General features: G+C 33.9%; 1 protein-coding gene across 3 annotated transcripts in view; it reads left to right on the top strand.

Moving 5' to 3' along the window:
- The window catches only part of LOC137919576 (uncharacterized), a 162431-nt gene that overhangs the window by 80413 nt on the left and 64582 nt on the right, over positions 1-17436 (top strand). The window lies entirely within an intron of this gene.

Below are 17436 nucleotides of genomic sequence, written 5' to 3'. Positions count from 1 at the left end.
ATTCTCTTTAGGATGTTATTTTTATCAAGCAAATTTATTTGTATTTTTCCATTTTTTTGTCGACTATTTGTATACAGTGGCATGAGATCCAAACATATGGTGGACATACGACCTAGTTGCCTTTGGAGGACGCTAGGTGCAGACCGCTTCCAATCAATTTATTGGAAATCTATAGAGGAAGGTGTGCAGCAGTAGATGTTCGATGATTGAAATGTGGTGTGATTATGGTTTTTGGCTCAGGATCATATATTGCAAATTCGACCTCTTTAGAACGCTTATTTAAGTGAATCATATAAGGTGGCTTCCGCAAACGGTGGAGGAGATTTTAAGGAAACTGGGGTTAAATGCGAAACGTATGTGAAATTTAATAATCAGTGCTGTAATTCCTTTATAAACTACGGCCAGAAAACCCTAGATATTACGCAGAATTGGAAATAATAGACTTGTCCTAAAATAACATAGGGAAACGAGAGGTCCCTAATAGCGGGAGCCTTAGAAAAAGATATGAAGCATTATTCCAATAGTTTAAATATTAAAAAGCTCATAACAGTGTTTTTGAAATAACTGTTTATTTATTTATTCATCGTCTTCACAACCTTTGTAATGGCAGACTTAAGGCTTTTAGGCATTGGTATAGAGACAATTAGTGATAGATAGAGATTATTATCTTGAATTTCCTATTAGCTACTTCAAAATAATTCGCATAGTGTTACCGAAACCGCAGTGCCGCGCCTTAAGTAAGACGGGGAAGTTTCACCCGTTCTGTTTCGTGAGTCCGCAGTCAAGCTTTCGGGCGTTCATTTTTCCTCTACACCCCCACCCCTTCTTGCCGCATTTTCTTAAGGCGCGTTATAGCGATTTCTATAGTTCTAAAGCAATAATCATTGGCCTGTCTTAGTCCAATAGAAAAAAAATATTAAAACAAATTTCAGAGGATGTGAGTCTTACATTCAACTGATTAGATGTTATGTTCATTGTAATGCTTTTTCACGATACTTTCTGTGTCTTTTTATGGTTTTTGGTTGTAGTTAAATGTTTGACAGCTTGAGAAAGGTTTTAATTTACGATGTGGTGTGCATACCTAAAAACTTAGTTCTCGTAGAAATTAAGACAAAAGGAACATTATTGCATTTGTTACAATTGTGACGTCATTATCTACGGTACCTTTTGAATAGGAAAATATGAATACAAGGTGATTTAATGTAAATAACCTGCCTGCAAAACACTGCAATGAAATTAAAATTTAATTATTGTTTTTAAACTGCGCCAATACTCAATTAATTTATTCAATGTTTCGAAATCTATACATTGTTTTACAATAACTCCAATATTTACAATATTAAGTGCGATTAAAAATGCGCTATACTAACTCTTTTATTGGCTAAGAGTACTCTGCAATACTCACATGGTTATTCAGATATAGGATGTCCACTGCTGGACATAGCCCTTTAGGTTTCCAATAATCTTCTGGCGGTCTTAGAATAACCTTAACATGGTCGTCTGTTCATCTTATGTATGAACGTTCTATGCTGCATTTGCTCATGGTCATCACAACAAAACTGTAATATATATTCATCTCGAAATATAAATCTAATCCAATAATTCATATGCGATGAATTGGCGAAAATTGTATACTTATATTTATTTTATTTATTTATATTTTATTTGTAGAAAAAAAGATATAGTTTATTTTTTCCCGAAAAACAATGGCGAGCAGTAACGACCGCTCAAAAAAATTCGAAAATCGAATATTCCTTACTACAGTACGTAGCCAAGTAAGGGTCACTATTGTTTATACTCTTACCTACATAATATCCTGTCTGTAATAATTTTAATATTTTAAAGTATTTTCTAGTAATCATTGAAAATTAAGTAAAAAATAAACTTTTGTTTTTTTTTCTATTTCCTTAAATACAGTCGCTATGAATCTAAATACAAGATTTTATTGTTGTAAACGTAAAAATAAAGTCATTAATAAAATTTTAATTAAAGATGTAAATATATCGGAAACATTGTAAACGAATATACGACAATGTGACTGCATTCTTTTTTTTAATTGTTTTTTAATTGTTGTTCGTTTTTGAGGATCAATTAAAACGCTTGTTTATAATTAGAGTTAAACACTATTCTTTTTTTAAATCATATTTTGCCTGTATTGTTTTTTATTTAGTTCTTATCAACAATATATTTTTTCGAGTCTTTTCCTATTTACTTTCCTTTGCTCCCAGGTCATAAAGTTATTTACTTTCCAGATAGCCCGCAAGAGCAGTTTTGAGAAAATTTTAATGCAGTAAAACTGTGTGGTTGCGATAACATTATGATAATATTTCTATTCATGAATATTAACAACAGAATCAAATGCCCGAGCTGTGATGACCTTTGAATAAATTTTGAATAAAGTCCAATATCACATCGCTTTGTCTAATTATTATGAGCTATTGTCGATTATTTGTTTATATAAGTTATAATCTTTTTCCTTGAGAGATATCAACACGAAATGGTGTTACTATAGAAACATTGTAGAGGTTCCTCGCTGCTTTCTATTTATTAAACCCTTAATAAATGTATGTATATTTGTTTTCTCTATATTTACACGTTAATTATCCGTTGTTTATCCTTCTACTGTTTCCATATCATAGTCGTCCAGAACGAATTGCCTCGTGTGATAAGACTGTTTGGTACTTTTTGTTGCATCTATATGCATCTATATATTTTCGAGTGTGTACAATAAAGAGTATTAAATATAAATAAATAAATAAACGGGAAGAAAGGTGATAGGTTCAGTGCTACAATAAAGTGTGTAGTCTCTCACACACTCAATGAATTATATATTCTACTTTCCTAACAATAACACTAGCAATAGGCGCCTCGCTACACTAGTAGAATTGTGTCTGTAACACTGTATTTTTCGGTTTTATTTTAATTATCTGTGCCAAATATGACTTTCACAATTTACATTCATTTAATTTATTAACTTATTTTTAGTTTTTATTTTATTTATCTGAGCCAAAGATGACTTTCACAATTTTAACAAATTCTTACATCAACCATAACGTGAAACGTCAACATTCGTTTGCTGTTTTCCATTCGATTCAAATCAACATGAACTGTCACGGCCAATATTAAATTCGTTGAAATGACAGTAGCGTTACCTGTCGAAAATTATTCATACCAACTTAGAAACCTTGCAGACTCATGAACAAAAATTTTATGCTAAATATCCGAACGAACGAATTCTATTAAACGCATACAGTCATATATATATATATATATATATATATATATACATACTGGACAGGAGCATTACTATCTTTTTCAAAATTACTCTAATTATCTATCATTTACATAAGTACCCCCACATTATTTTAATAGTTGTTAACACATGGGAGCTCCTGAACCAATATGTAAAAATATGTACACTTGTATTCAACGTGGAGTAATTATCTTTTTACAATTACCGTAGTTTCATTTATGGATCGAAACTTAGTTACTGACTTCGCGCGAAGGACGTTACATTATAAATTCGAACTTCCGTAAATATCCTTGACTCGTAGATCGCTTTGCCAATGTGAATATATTTCGCATAAACAACACGAAGTTTCACACTATGGCATCATTTCTAGAAAATAATATTTTTTCACATATTGTCTAAAGCAATATGTGATATTTTATGCGAAGTAATCTGTGATCAAAAAGTAAGGTGAAATTGTCATTTAAAAATCCCAGGCATTAGGAAGGCAGGATTCTTGTTTAAGTTTAAGCTGGTAGGACTGTTTATTATAACATTTGCCAAGCGTCCGTTTATCAAAAGGACTAATTATCTCAGCGATACACTTATTTATGATCAAAATTTCAATTTTGTCAAATGAATGCGTCAAGTCTCAAAAAATCAAAAATTGAAATAAGTTACTCAAAAAATGAAACAAGCGTCAAACACTCGACTCATATCATTCCGCAACTACGATATTCGCCTGATTTGACCCAGTACAAGTTCTTGCTATTGGAATAGCCAATGCAGGGAGGCCGTTTTGACACGATTGAGAAAACAAAAATCGAATCGAAGAAGGCCTTGAAGGCTATACCACATAATATAGACAGGGATTGTTTCGAAGTCTGGAAAAATCGTTGACAAAAATGCGTTTTGTCGAATAGAGATTGCTTCGAAGGAAATGAAATAGAATTGGAAGAATGAATGAAGAATTTGGTTTGTTTGGTGGTTTATTAACAAATTCACTTTACTTTTTAATAACTGTGTTATAACGTATAAGTTTGAACATAAAAGATAACATTGTTTATTTATTTACAAAGGTAATAAAAATTAAAAGACAGTTTATGTTTGACAAAGCGGTATAAATTACAGTATAAATGACTAGTATTTACACTCGTATATATCATGTGAAGATGACGAGCACTAAAACAATGCGCAGTATTTTGTACATTACAAAGGGTAGTATAGTATAATTACGATGATTACCATAACTATTACACTCTAGCTTCAAAAATACATAATTTTGTAATAAAAATACATCCGCATTTTCAAATGCAGCGTCTCTGAATGCACATTTGGAGAGAGTCGATTTGCATACAAGCGAGGGTAGCTTAATGACCTATTCGTTACGTCAGTTTGTTTGTTGTTAATCTTGTAATTTTTCCATAGTTGGGATAAAAGCTTCTTCTTGGAGATAAAGTACGGGAAAACGTTCGTTCGAATTTTTAGTCCTAATATTTACTGGAAATTTTGCAGTTTTCCATCGACGATTGATAAAGTGCTAGTCACAGCATGAAGTAAGTAATCGGAGAGGCGAAGGGAGCGCAATTGAGAAATCTCACACGAGATATTTGAGACCAGACAGCTTGACATTTGTCTATCTCCAGGAGGTAGATACTTGCGCGCATAAACCCTACTTCATCATTATTGAAGAGTGAATTTGGACATAGGTCTCTTAAAGGTATTTGTTCAGGTTTGTTAACTGCGTAACATTGTCCCTCCCTCATAGATTTAGTTAGATCGATTAAAAACGATCTGCATACTGAGTCTCCCGACTATAGGTCTTATAAAACAATAATAATAAACTTACTGCAAATTATTTTTTTAAATTTTACATAAAAAATCTTGAACTCATAAAATTATTCATTCGGTTGCCGGTCTTGAAACTTGTACATAAAACTGCAATTACGGTTAATTGCGTTGATTTCGTGTAGGTGAGTGTCGAGGTCCGCCCGGAAATGAAGTACGGCTCGCAAAAAGAGTTTCAACTCGACGACCTCCGGTTGCACCATGTGTGTTCTCGTACAAATGACGTGAACTTTTTATTTAATTTTACGGAACAACGCTTTCCCATTTTTACCTTTGAAAAGTAATAAATAACTGAACCTCTATATCAAAAGACAGATATGAAAAGTGAAGATTTAATGACTATATATTTTTTATAATTATACCATTTTTAATTCAAAATACGTGATCAAGGTTAAATTTAACATCATTTTTATTTATTGCGGTGTTTTTTCTCACTCAAATTGCAGTAGATAAAAAAAAAACCAAAATACAAGAAAAAAAAATAAACAAAACTAAAAGCACAACTAACAAATTAAAAAATTAATTGAATTTTTAATATTCGGATGTAAAAACTAAACGCAACGTAAACTGTTTTTACTTTTCAGTATTATCTCGAATGTGTCCACATACACGTAATACACGCAAGTTGGGATTCGCTAACATACACCATAGTCCAGCGCTTGTATTTTTTATGTTCAGAGGAGGTATGTTTTTGAAATAATTGTCGTCGTCGCTGTATCCGCGAATAGAGACCTTAGACCTTAAGTATGTTGTCGGTACTAGTGGGGGCCTACTCGTGATCGCTAGTCGAGTAAAGGTAACCCATGCTCAGCTATGTAATACAGTTAGGCTTTACCCGTATTATACCGCTGACATTCAGTAAGGCACCCACTTATTTATATTTTTGTATTTTAGACTTTTAATACAGCCCAGATAATTGCAACCGTAATAACAGGATTTTGAAATAAAATAATGTCTTTAAGTTTATAGGTTGTGTATAGTCTACCGAACTACGATGCAGAATGTATATTCTTAGCAATATTATCAACAACATTGTGTACCATTCATTTGCATAAAAGCCCACGTAAATCCTTTTCTCTCTAGGATTATGTTTGGATTATTTAAGCATCGACAGACACGGATTTTAATGTTTTATCGTGAGAGATCACTTTAAAAAGTTACGCTGCAAATCCATCATCGATAAAAGCCCGTATTTTATACATTTTTATTTAAATTTAACAATGTAGTACATAGACATTAATATTATATATGAATTAATAAAGCCATTTAATTTCATGTTTTTGTTGTTAGTTATTCATAACTTTTATTAGTATTTATTAGTAGGTCTCAGTAGTATTTGCGACCCTGAAATATTTGCCAAAAGCAAGGGGAATTTTTTTTTATTTTTATTTATCCCGATAGCTTTTCTTACTGTCATTAGTATCAGTCTATTGGAAGGTATTGATAAAAAATATAAATGCGTATTTTATACTTATTACTTTATTAGATAGATTGACAATTAGCAACTTACGAATAGAACAATAGCCTAGCGGTGGTGGACTGACTTGCGATCGTTGGTTGCGGGCTACATTCCCGGGTTGCAATCTTATATAATTCACACACTGTGCATTAATTATATAGGATCGCCACTGTTCATATATAAGTTTTTAGCTTATACCAGACTGCGATCGTCAATACGTGTGCCAAGCGTGGCTATTAGAAAACATCCCCCTACTACCTTAGGGGAGGGCAAAAGCCTAGCAGTGGGCGTCTATGGGCTGAAACGACGATAAAAATTTACTAGTATAGATTTTTTATTTAGTTCTACGAGACATTGGTAAAAATTAGATATATTCATTGTTATGCTTTATGGTACACGACATTTTATATGTAATTACATTATAACACGTCTTTTTTGGGGTTTTATTTACATTTCATACTCGAGACTGGTGTTTTAATTTACGCTGTGGTTCACAGGGGAAAACTTAAGTAAAATACGATAAAAATTACCCTAATTGATCAAGCAAGCCCTTCTTGACTTTAACGCTTTGTATAACATTTGTCAATTATTTTTTTATATGTAAATAATACTAAGCACTAATTTTAAATATAAATTGCGCATCAAAAACATTGTTCGAATACAAGAAAATAAGTATATAATATTTAACGTAATTTAAACTCAATGTGAAGAGTTGGTAAAGTGTGAAAACACTATAAAATCTTGTGTTATATTTTAATATCGTCTTTATGTGTAATCGTTTCACCTCGCGCTAAGTGCAGTCGCTTTCATTAAGAACGCGCCGGGATGGGTCGGCTAAATATAACGCGTTGTTCGCTCCGGGGACACCGCCCGCGTTACGGGGTAATGGCGACCGTTTAAACTGCATTTAAGTTTTTACCTCGTTCGAACGGAACGACGGTAAAACAAACAAAATAATTATGTAAGGTTGTGGAAAGATAAGAAGGAATATACTTGTACTTAAGGTGTCTCATAAGTTTCTTCTCATGTTATAAGTAATGAATACACTATGTTCGTTGTATTTATTATATTAACTGTACTTTTCTATAACCTCCTTCAATCTTTCAGAGAGCCTCATTATACTCTGTTTCCAAAATTGTTAAAGTACATTTGAAAAGAATATATCTAGGTGCGTTCAAATTTCGTTTATGGACTTGAAATATTCGACTAAAAGATTTTTAATTTAGAACACTTATGTGACAACTTAATATTTATAACTTCCTGTGAAAGATTATTTTTAACTGAATTCTTGAATAATTTTGTACTATGTTAACAAGTGTACAAAGTAGTTAGAAGTAAAAAAAAATTAAATTAATATTAATGTGTTTGAATCTGAATATAAATATGCGTGTACGAAACGTCTTCGTGTCTTATATTCTTTAGTGTAATAAGACTAAAGTCAACGACCAACGTGTTACCAGTGTTGACAGAAACGTGGTGTCTCACTTCGGGCCTCATTGAGAACCCCACGGCTGTTCAACGAGCCATTGAGAGGACTGTGCTCGGGATTTCTCTACGAGGGCTAATCGGAAATGAAGTGTCTCTATTATGATTGCAAATTATAATTAAGTTGTCATGATCTTATCGAAAAAAAAAAAGAATATTCGGCCTGTGAGGAAATTTGTTGAAAGAATGTAGTCATTTTGCGAGATCAATTTAAAAATATGTTGCGTTTCCGTCGTTAGATATTTTGTCTCAAAACTACGGGGCGCTTTATAAGTTTAAACTCATTAGGAGTTGAAACGCAAAGACTCTGCGAGGCGAAGCCCAGGTGGTTCGGGGTGCGTCGCTCGCAATGTAGGTCGCCTCCGCCATAAGGGTCCGAGAATTATTGACACTGCAACAAGTTTTATACACATCCTCTGACATCCTTTTTAAATGTTTACATTTGTACTGGCTGCTTCGAGATTATAAATAATGAAAAGAAAATCGTAAACGTCGTAATAAAACGCAGTTATTCACATCGGGGGCATGTGCCAAATCTCGAAACGTTTAAATTTTTTGTATTGAACATTTTTCCCTTAGTCTATCGACTCTTACAACAGTCACAAAAAGGTCGGGACTATTCTATACGTAAGGGCATTTCTATAAATATATATATTTATAATAATGCCCTCGGACTCTCCCACAGAAATGTTTATAAATAGCCTGAATCCAGTGTCTTCCGATGTCCTTGTTAAAATTGTCGGTTCAACTTATGTGTGATCGGTACGATCTACTCTGGAACCTTAAGGCACCAGAAAGCATCTATTCTGCGCGATATGTCGCCGTTCAACTGCCAATTCAAATTACTCTTTTAGACCATTATGAAGCATCCCTCCATGGCTCATTGAAAAACAAAGTTACTGTTGCGGAATATTTTAAACTCCATTAAAAAAAAAACATATGTAACGCTTTTCACGTTTAAAATAAGCCGATTTTTATCAATAAGTAGCGTTAAAGTTAATCTTTTTTTATACAATATTGTCACTTGGCTAATAAGCACTACACTCGTGTAACCTTTACTTGCCGCCGGCCCTGATTGTTCGGCCGCTATTGGCGCGTTGTTTATTTATTTTTTATTTTATCACTTAAAAGGTCCGTGTAAGGACGTCCCGTTTGTTTGTTTCCGGGTTTTTGGCCACTTCGTCAGGTTTTATTCGGCGTAAGTAAACTTTTGACAAGAACAACCTGTACGGGGTCGAATGAAATGTTTTTTACGCGAAAGAAATTTATAAATGTACGTTTATTTGCGTTTATATGTTAAAATAAAATGATCATTTATTTTATTATTCATATTTAAATGAAAAAACAAGTCTTTAAGGGCCGTTTACTCTCTATATATAATTACTTTGGGCGTTACTTTGGGAATATTTGAACTAGTGCACGCGGTACTAAATAAACATTGTAACCTTTTATGACTGTTTACTTGAGACAAGAGGTGTTCTGGGAGGTAAGAAATTAGATCTAGGATCGAAGGTCTCAAGTTCGAGTCTTTCAGTCGAGCACTAAGTGTAAGTTGTCACATGGTCACAGCAAAAAATTATAAAGGAGCCATTAAAACAACAACCATCTTATAGATATTCAGCATATTTAGCATTAAGGTAAAAATTGAAAAATTTCTTGATTTACTAAGACTTATTGTTACATGGAGCATGGAGCAGCAGTAACCCAACGGTGGAGCACTGAGTTCAGTCGCGAATTTGATTCCCGGATTAGAATCTTACATACTTCACACTATGTGCATTAATTTTATAAGATTGTCACTGCCTACATACAAGTTCCCAGAGGACGGGCAGTAGCATCCTCTGTATACCATAATACCTTACAGCGATTGCTTACCCAGCTGTCAAGCATAACGGCTATAGTGTATTACCCCTAAATACCATCGAGGGAGGCCATGCTATTTAAAGGTCTTTGGTTGAAACGATCACTGAAACTTATTGATACCTCCTTTCTAAAACACACACATTATACATTATCTTGTTCAGGAATTACATGAATTAAGACCCCCCAACCCCTTTCGGATACGGATACGGATACCCGACATCAAAACACGGCTGGAATCCAAGCTTCTTCTTGGTAGTTTGTCTTCGTTCTTGAATGTCACATCTTTCCTTGAAAGCCTTGGTCGAGTATTTGGCGAGTTGCTTCCACAGATCCTGCTTTTTTGAATGCTTCCGGTATTGTGAGGCCTGTCACCGCCCACACAATTATATATTTTTTAACAATTAAGTGATTAAAGAACGCTGTCACGATTACATATACGTATATAAAAAATTCTACGGAACAAAAGCATTCGTAAAACATGGCTTCGTACGTTGTGCAGGTTGTATGTTTTGGCTCCCTGGGCGGGGGGTTAAATTTACAGGTTGTTACGTTTCAGCGGTGCATCGCACTGAAACTGTGTCAGCGTATTCAGCGCAGTTGCTGCGCGGCCTCCGCTGTTTTTTGAATTAGAAACGATAAAAATACACCTCGCAATAAATCTGGGCGGATGAAGAATTACTTCCAAAAATATTTGCGTATATTTTAGAGTTAGAATATATCGCTGTTATGTTAAAATATAGCTCTGAGAACTTTTTTGAAGGTTATTTATTTATATATATATATATATATATATATATATATATATATATATATATATATATATTTCCGCCGATAGACCACCTGTAAGACATACCCCCCTCCCCCATGGATCGACATGGTGACCGGTATTACGTGGCCCGTATTCAGCGACTTCCCATAGCTTTAATCGTGCCGTCGGTCCACTGTGGGGTCTGTGTCTCGCTCACTGCTATTTCGGACGTGGAATTCTTCAAGCTAAGTGTATGATCATAGTTCTTCTGCAGATCTTATCGCTAGAGAGAGATAAAACAGTAAAATCTATTTAACCTGCTATTTAACTGAATTAGGTCTGTTGGATGTGAATATTAGCTCATCTGTGGAACTGTGTAAAGAAGAGTTACGTTCATTTCAATTTTGGTAAGCAAGGAAGACGAGTCTGGTCAGTGAAGATTAGTACCAGTGCATTATAAAGCCTCCTTAAACCTGTTACGCGGCCCCGAGCATTCGTATAGAGAATCCATGTAATTATGTTTAATGTTAACGTGCCTCTGGTATAGGATTAAAAGAATCGATGATGAAAAATTCCTACATGTCTTAATTAGATGTATACATTTTAATACACGTATGTTACTTTAATTATCACATCACTAATGTCATAATTGTCATAACTTTTTCGATGTAATGATGATATCGATTTTTTGATTATAAGGACCAGGTTTATAATCAGTTTTTATACGTAATACTAGTACGTAGCAAAAAATTGTGGTATATATGTAGATAAAAAATAAATTGCATCTATTAAGAACAGAATAAATCTTTATGCTCAATACAATGTGTACATGTTGAAGACACCTTATGGAAAATGGATAATTGTGTAGTCTATAAGAGGTCCGTGCGCTACCGTGAACTAATTAATATTAACGTCTCCGTCCTTACAAACCATATATGGCGTACACCCGCTTCCTAGCCGGCGTGATTGACATTTTATGAATGTTAAAACAAGAGGTGTTCCAATAATGTATGCACATTATTGGATAAATCGCATGCGATACAAACATTTGACAAACAATTTGACATTGAAATGAATTTCGCCGCGTGTCATGGTTATTGAGGACGTGGTGAAGGTGAAATCGGTGCGGCGATAAGCGGCGCCTAGAGAGCTTGTCTGAGATTAGATTTGTGTTATGGTGTTAATAAACATTTCTTAATCGATCGATAACTTTACCGAGTAAAATTCTCTTTTTTATTACATCGTTTATGTTACTACGACATCAAAATGACGAGATCCGCAGTTGAAAGAATATAACAGCGGCTTGGCACCTAGAAGCGGTTGTTTTCAAGCCATATATATAGCCCATACAGATGGCTGCCGGGACTTGAAAGTTCTGGAGCAGTGTTTCCCAACCTTTTTTTTATCATGCCCCATCTTAAAATTCTTATGTCCCCCTTATGTAACACATAAATATAATTTTTATAATAAACCGAAGGGTCTTTTAAACTCGTGTCGAATCTATTTTTGAATTACCTCCTTAACAATTAAATTGGCCTTCGTTGGTAAACAATGTTCTGAAGTGAAGGCTGCTAACAACTGGTCCTATTGATCTTCGGAAGAGGCTTAGAGAATGCTGGAGGCATTGAACGTCATACGGCTGAATTGATGACGATGAACCGTATGTATTGTCTGCAGATAATTTTATTTCCATATATGAAATTGTAAATACAATTACATTGGGCGCTAAACCTATGACAGCACTGAAACATTTAATTAAATATAAATTGATTGCTTAATCTCAAATTTGTCTAAACTTCGTAGTTCATATTTTTTGTATCTCAATGCAACTGTGTTTTGAGGTCAAAGTTAAAGTGAATTATTTTTTCGTAGTTTGAAACTTAATTTTTTTGGAAATAAAATTAATTAAATCAAAAATTTTGCAAAGGTTTACGGGTATTGATTTTTTAATATTTTTACATTTTTTTTTCTCGTTAGTTTATTAATTCTTTTTAAGGGTAATGTGGTCCCCATGTGCACACATGCCCCAGAACAAAGCCCGGGATGTCTTAGGTAGAAATAGATACCAATATAATTTGTTAATACTTGTGCATAACCATTGTGGTTAAATTTGCTGTTTTAAAAAATTTCAAAAGCATAATTAAATCTTGAACAAATTTGTTGCTTCGCGCGGTTGGTACTTATTTTTAATTAATTCGCATAGTTAATGTTTCGGTTAAATATTACGTAACGTTAAATTATTTATGAAATAGTTGGTGTAAATATAAGTATCAGAAAACTTTACTGTCTACATCAGAGGACTACTTTCGAAGTTCAACTGGTTCAAGTGAACCCCCTGTAGCTACATTTTTAACATATTCCCAAAATACGACCAAAAATGTAAAGATTAATGATAAGTAAAAAAATTTGCATTATGACTAGAGAATATGCAAGTTTTTATAAGTAAAAGTCGCTGAGCTACTTTAAATGTCAATTGCATACATATCAAAATGAAGTCAAGCTAACATTTTAGTTCTGCACTATCGAAAGAAGATAAATTTTGATGGACAAAAATGGGAGTATACAAAAAAAATACGATTGTGAACTCCCATTTTCACAACAACAATATTTTGTCACGTCATTGTAGAACCCGGTCGAGAAACCCTTGTAACTCTGGGGTTGGACCTGAACCACTTTGGGAACTCTACATTATTGATCACTCTCTCGTAATTATTTATTATCGTATTTATAGCATTTTTGATATTATTCGCTTATAGTTGTATCGGACGTCTACAAATAGTACCTTAGTGTCTCAATAAGGTTGTTGCAAGGCACTGTCTGTAGACCGCTTTCAACAAGTACCAAAAGAAATATATAGGGGAGAGCTGCAGTATGCAGCGATGTAATAGTAGACGTCTTACGGTTGGAATGTTAATAATAATGTGATAAATCTAGATATTTAGTACTTCTTTGTAAACTATTTTTTTGGTTTGATGTCGTAAAATTTTAAATAAAGACGTATTATATATTGCCGGCTGTATGTGAACCTGGCATTGTAAGTGTTGCAAATAATTAATTTAATTACAAAAGTTAAAAATTACTTAAAAGTATGCCCAGTTTTGCAGTTCGGTAATTCGGATAGCAATCTCAAGGCCTCGCGGTGGTTCGTTTGCGCAAAATACCACTCGCCCTCGACCACAAAAAAATTTACTATTATAATCGTTAAAAAGATAATTAAACCAAATATAATTTGGCGCAGTAAATATCACTTGATGTTAACACAGCTGCGACCTTATTTAATATTTATATTTATCTATACCAATCAATAAAACTGGAGCTGTTGTCAAAATGAAGGTTCTTTAGTCTCTAATAATAATCATTATTTAAATAGTACGCAAATATTACTAAATGAGGTAAACCTATTTTTAACCGACGACTAAGTCAAAATCGCCGGAAATCGCTGGATGCGGACATCGTATACCGGTCAACCTATGCCTTGATAAAGATAAGATAAAATTTAAATATTAAACATTGTAACACTTTTAACAGAACTCTTATAGATCGTCAACTTATTATTTATTTATATTTTAGACTATTTTATTTTTGACTCTGCTCTGCAAGGTGTTATGAAAAAGAAGCAGGAAGAAACTTTAAAACAACATTTCTTTTAAGAGTTTAACAATACACATTTATATTTACACTATCACATATAGCCTAAATGAAATAAAAGTAATCAAGCGACATCACTGCCAAGGACTCTTGTCATTTAAATATTCTTTTATCTTGTTGTTATCTCGCGGTGGGCGTTTACCGGATTATATGATGATGAAATTTCAGTTGAATTTTACCCTTGATGACGACGGGGCCGACTCTCTCATGACAATGAATGTTTTAAGACACTTCGATACTTAAAACAATAATAACTGTATAAATTTGTTTCAAAATAAAGGAAGAAATTTTGTGTCACGTAATTGCGAATAGTTCGCAATGATTCTGATAACGTCACAGAGAGTGAAAAATGTTATGGAAAAAGATAAGAATTCTGACCTATGGTTAAATCAAGTTATTGCTGATAAAGATTGAACAGTGGGGGCCATAAAATATATAGAAATACATAGGTGTACTTGTTTTTTTTTTTTATTTAAATTTTTTTTTAAATAAATTTCTTTAGTCACCTTGAGAATTCTGACGGTGTCGGGCCAGTAAACTGATTGTTTTGACAAGTCATTGGGATTGTGAGAGATTGTTGCATGCCTGCGGTAACCGTATGAGCAGTTTGCGGAATTTTATTTCACTCTGATTGCGTGAAACTTCAGTTAGTCCAATAATATTGGTACACGCGGCATGGAAAGGTTTCCCACGAGGAATGGAGCATCCGTTGAAGCTATTGAAGAGCTAGGCGACCCCCAATCAGATGTATAATAAATATAGCGACCCAGGCTGAGGCTCTCGCGGGCGCTCGAGCTTAGCTACCTTAAAAGAAGTTTGAAAACCGCACAAACCTGGTCACCAATTAAGATGATCCTAAAACGAGGACGCCATCACAAATCAACACAGTCCGAGTTATTTCCTTACATGCGATCAAAGTACGCAAGTGTGCTGATTGAAGCATCCTTAAATATTTGCCGATTCGCTCAAAAACCGCAAGATATTTGCGTTTGCACGTATTTATATAAATCATTACACGTACTATTTGAACATGGATTGTCGATTGTCTGTGTTGGTTTAAGATTTTTTTGAAATAACACGTTTATCACTAGCAGAGTTAATAAAACTTATATTGTTTAATTTTTCCTGTCAGTTTTACGAAATATTAAAAAAGATTCTTCGCAATGAATGAAATTCTTTCATTATCATAATTATATTATAGATTTCCAATAGTACGGTTTGAAAGCGGTTTGGATTCGGTGTCTTTCGATGACATTAGCAAGCTGTTCATATCTTTCCTTTCTGTCCACTTAAACTTTAATCCAAAATCTTAAAGAACGAAAAGAAAAGTCAAAAAATTAAATGTTTTTAAGTATGTAAAAAGCACACGTTGTAATTACAAGTTTTTTACTTTACGAAAATACTTTGCAAAAGATATCGTAGAAGAAACGATTACAAATCATTTCCAATCAGTGTCAAGCAGTATTTTTCAACCTTTTATATGACGTACCCCACCTTAGCCTTTTTAAAATTCATATATCTTTATATTTATATGTACATGTGTGTATGTGTGCGTGTGCATGTGTGTGTGTGTGTGTGTGTCCCGCGGAGGTTACCGTGGGACGTGGGCATCGGTGTGTACCACGTTACCGGAGGAGTGGGCACCGTGTAGAGAAACACTGATATAAAGGTTGTCTGTAATCTGTAAGAAATCGCGGAATATGAGACCGCAATTGTTGTACTTGTACTGGTTGGTTCTAGTTTATGTTTATACATTTACCATAGTGTACAATAAAATAAATCAATTCTCTCCTATTTACCACAGCCCACCGGTAGAAAAATCAGACTTGTGAGCATAGATCGCGGGTTAGATTCCAGGCATAGAATCTTATATGATTCATACTTTATGAGTTAATTGTGTAGGATTGCTATTGCTCATAAACAAGTTTCCAGAGCCCATGCTCTGCCCATGCAAAAGCGTCCTCTTTGTACCATAATACCACACTGCGATCTCCGACCCGCCTGCCAAGCATAGCGATTATAGCATATCCCCACAATAGATCTCTTTGAGGGAGGCTTGTGCCTTGCAGTGAGCGGCCTATGGGCTGAAAAGATTTTGTAAGGCGTGCGATTTGCGCAGCGTGTTATTAAATTTACTTTCATTCAATCACAAGCTGCTTAAATCTTCTCCGTTCTTCAATTCAAACTTTGCCGTCTAATCTAAACTTTTATATCGGTAAGTAGTTTTATTTCCATGTTGGTACTGTGAAGAAGGGCTATGGAATTTTTAATCCTAGAGGATTACGATGTTGTTTTCTTAATAAAAAAATTCAAGAATGGAAGTTATTTTTCAACCTACAAATAACTTGCAGAGAAGAAGTGAAAAGATATTCTTGAAAAATATGTGAATTGATGGCAAAGATTTTGAATGTGTTAATGCGATATATTGTTATGCGTGTTTATATATTTCTGCAAGAAGAAAACGAGTAAAGAAAATTGCTCCAATGAATCAATTAAGCGCGTACAAGATGAATTCAACGACGACAGCTGCTTCTCGTTTTCCGCAAATTGCCTTCGAAACACTTTTAATTCGATTGGTCCAATGAATGTAAACAGAGGTTAGCACTTGGAGCGGCTCCTCGCTCAAATTGTATCAATTCCATTCGCCGTTGTTGTCTTTACGTTATTGTTTGGAGAAAAAGTCGATTGTTTACAATTGCGACGTCCAATTAGGATAAATATTTAACGACAATTTCTTCTAAACGTTCTTATTTAAGTTTTTAATTTAAATAGGAACATACCGGCCGGACAGGTTTACATCGTCTTTTATGTAATAAGTTTTAATAGAGCTTACCTACCTCATTCGATGTTATTACATGTTATGACTGACGATACGAATAAGGTCATCTAATGGTAAATAATTTTCTCTGTCCATATCAATGCAATATTCTACAGGGTGATTATTTACAGGTGTAAAAGTTTTAAATGGCTGAATAAATAGCTCATTTACTGTCAATTAATGTTTGGTACACCCTATCCAAAAATCTATATTAAAATCAAATATTATTCACTATCGGTCAAATTCGAAAAGGATCAGGATGTTATGAAACAGGTGTAAAATCTTTAAATATTTTTGCTATGAAATGAACTATATATCCGCATTGGAATATGAGGGCT

The sequence above is a fragment of the Battus philenor genome, unplaced genomic scaffold (genome assembly GCF_028537555.1).
Source record: "Battus philenor isolate CCGP_79_NKW_IND1 unplaced genomic scaffold, ilBatPhil1.0.hap1 SCAF_16, whole genome shotgun sequence".
In the NCBI taxonomy this organism is placed as follows: domain Eukaryota; kingdom Metazoa; phylum Arthropoda; class Insecta; order Lepidoptera; family Papilionidae; genus Battus; species Battus philenor.
This window is presented reverse-complemented; position numbering and strand designations above follow the sequence as displayed.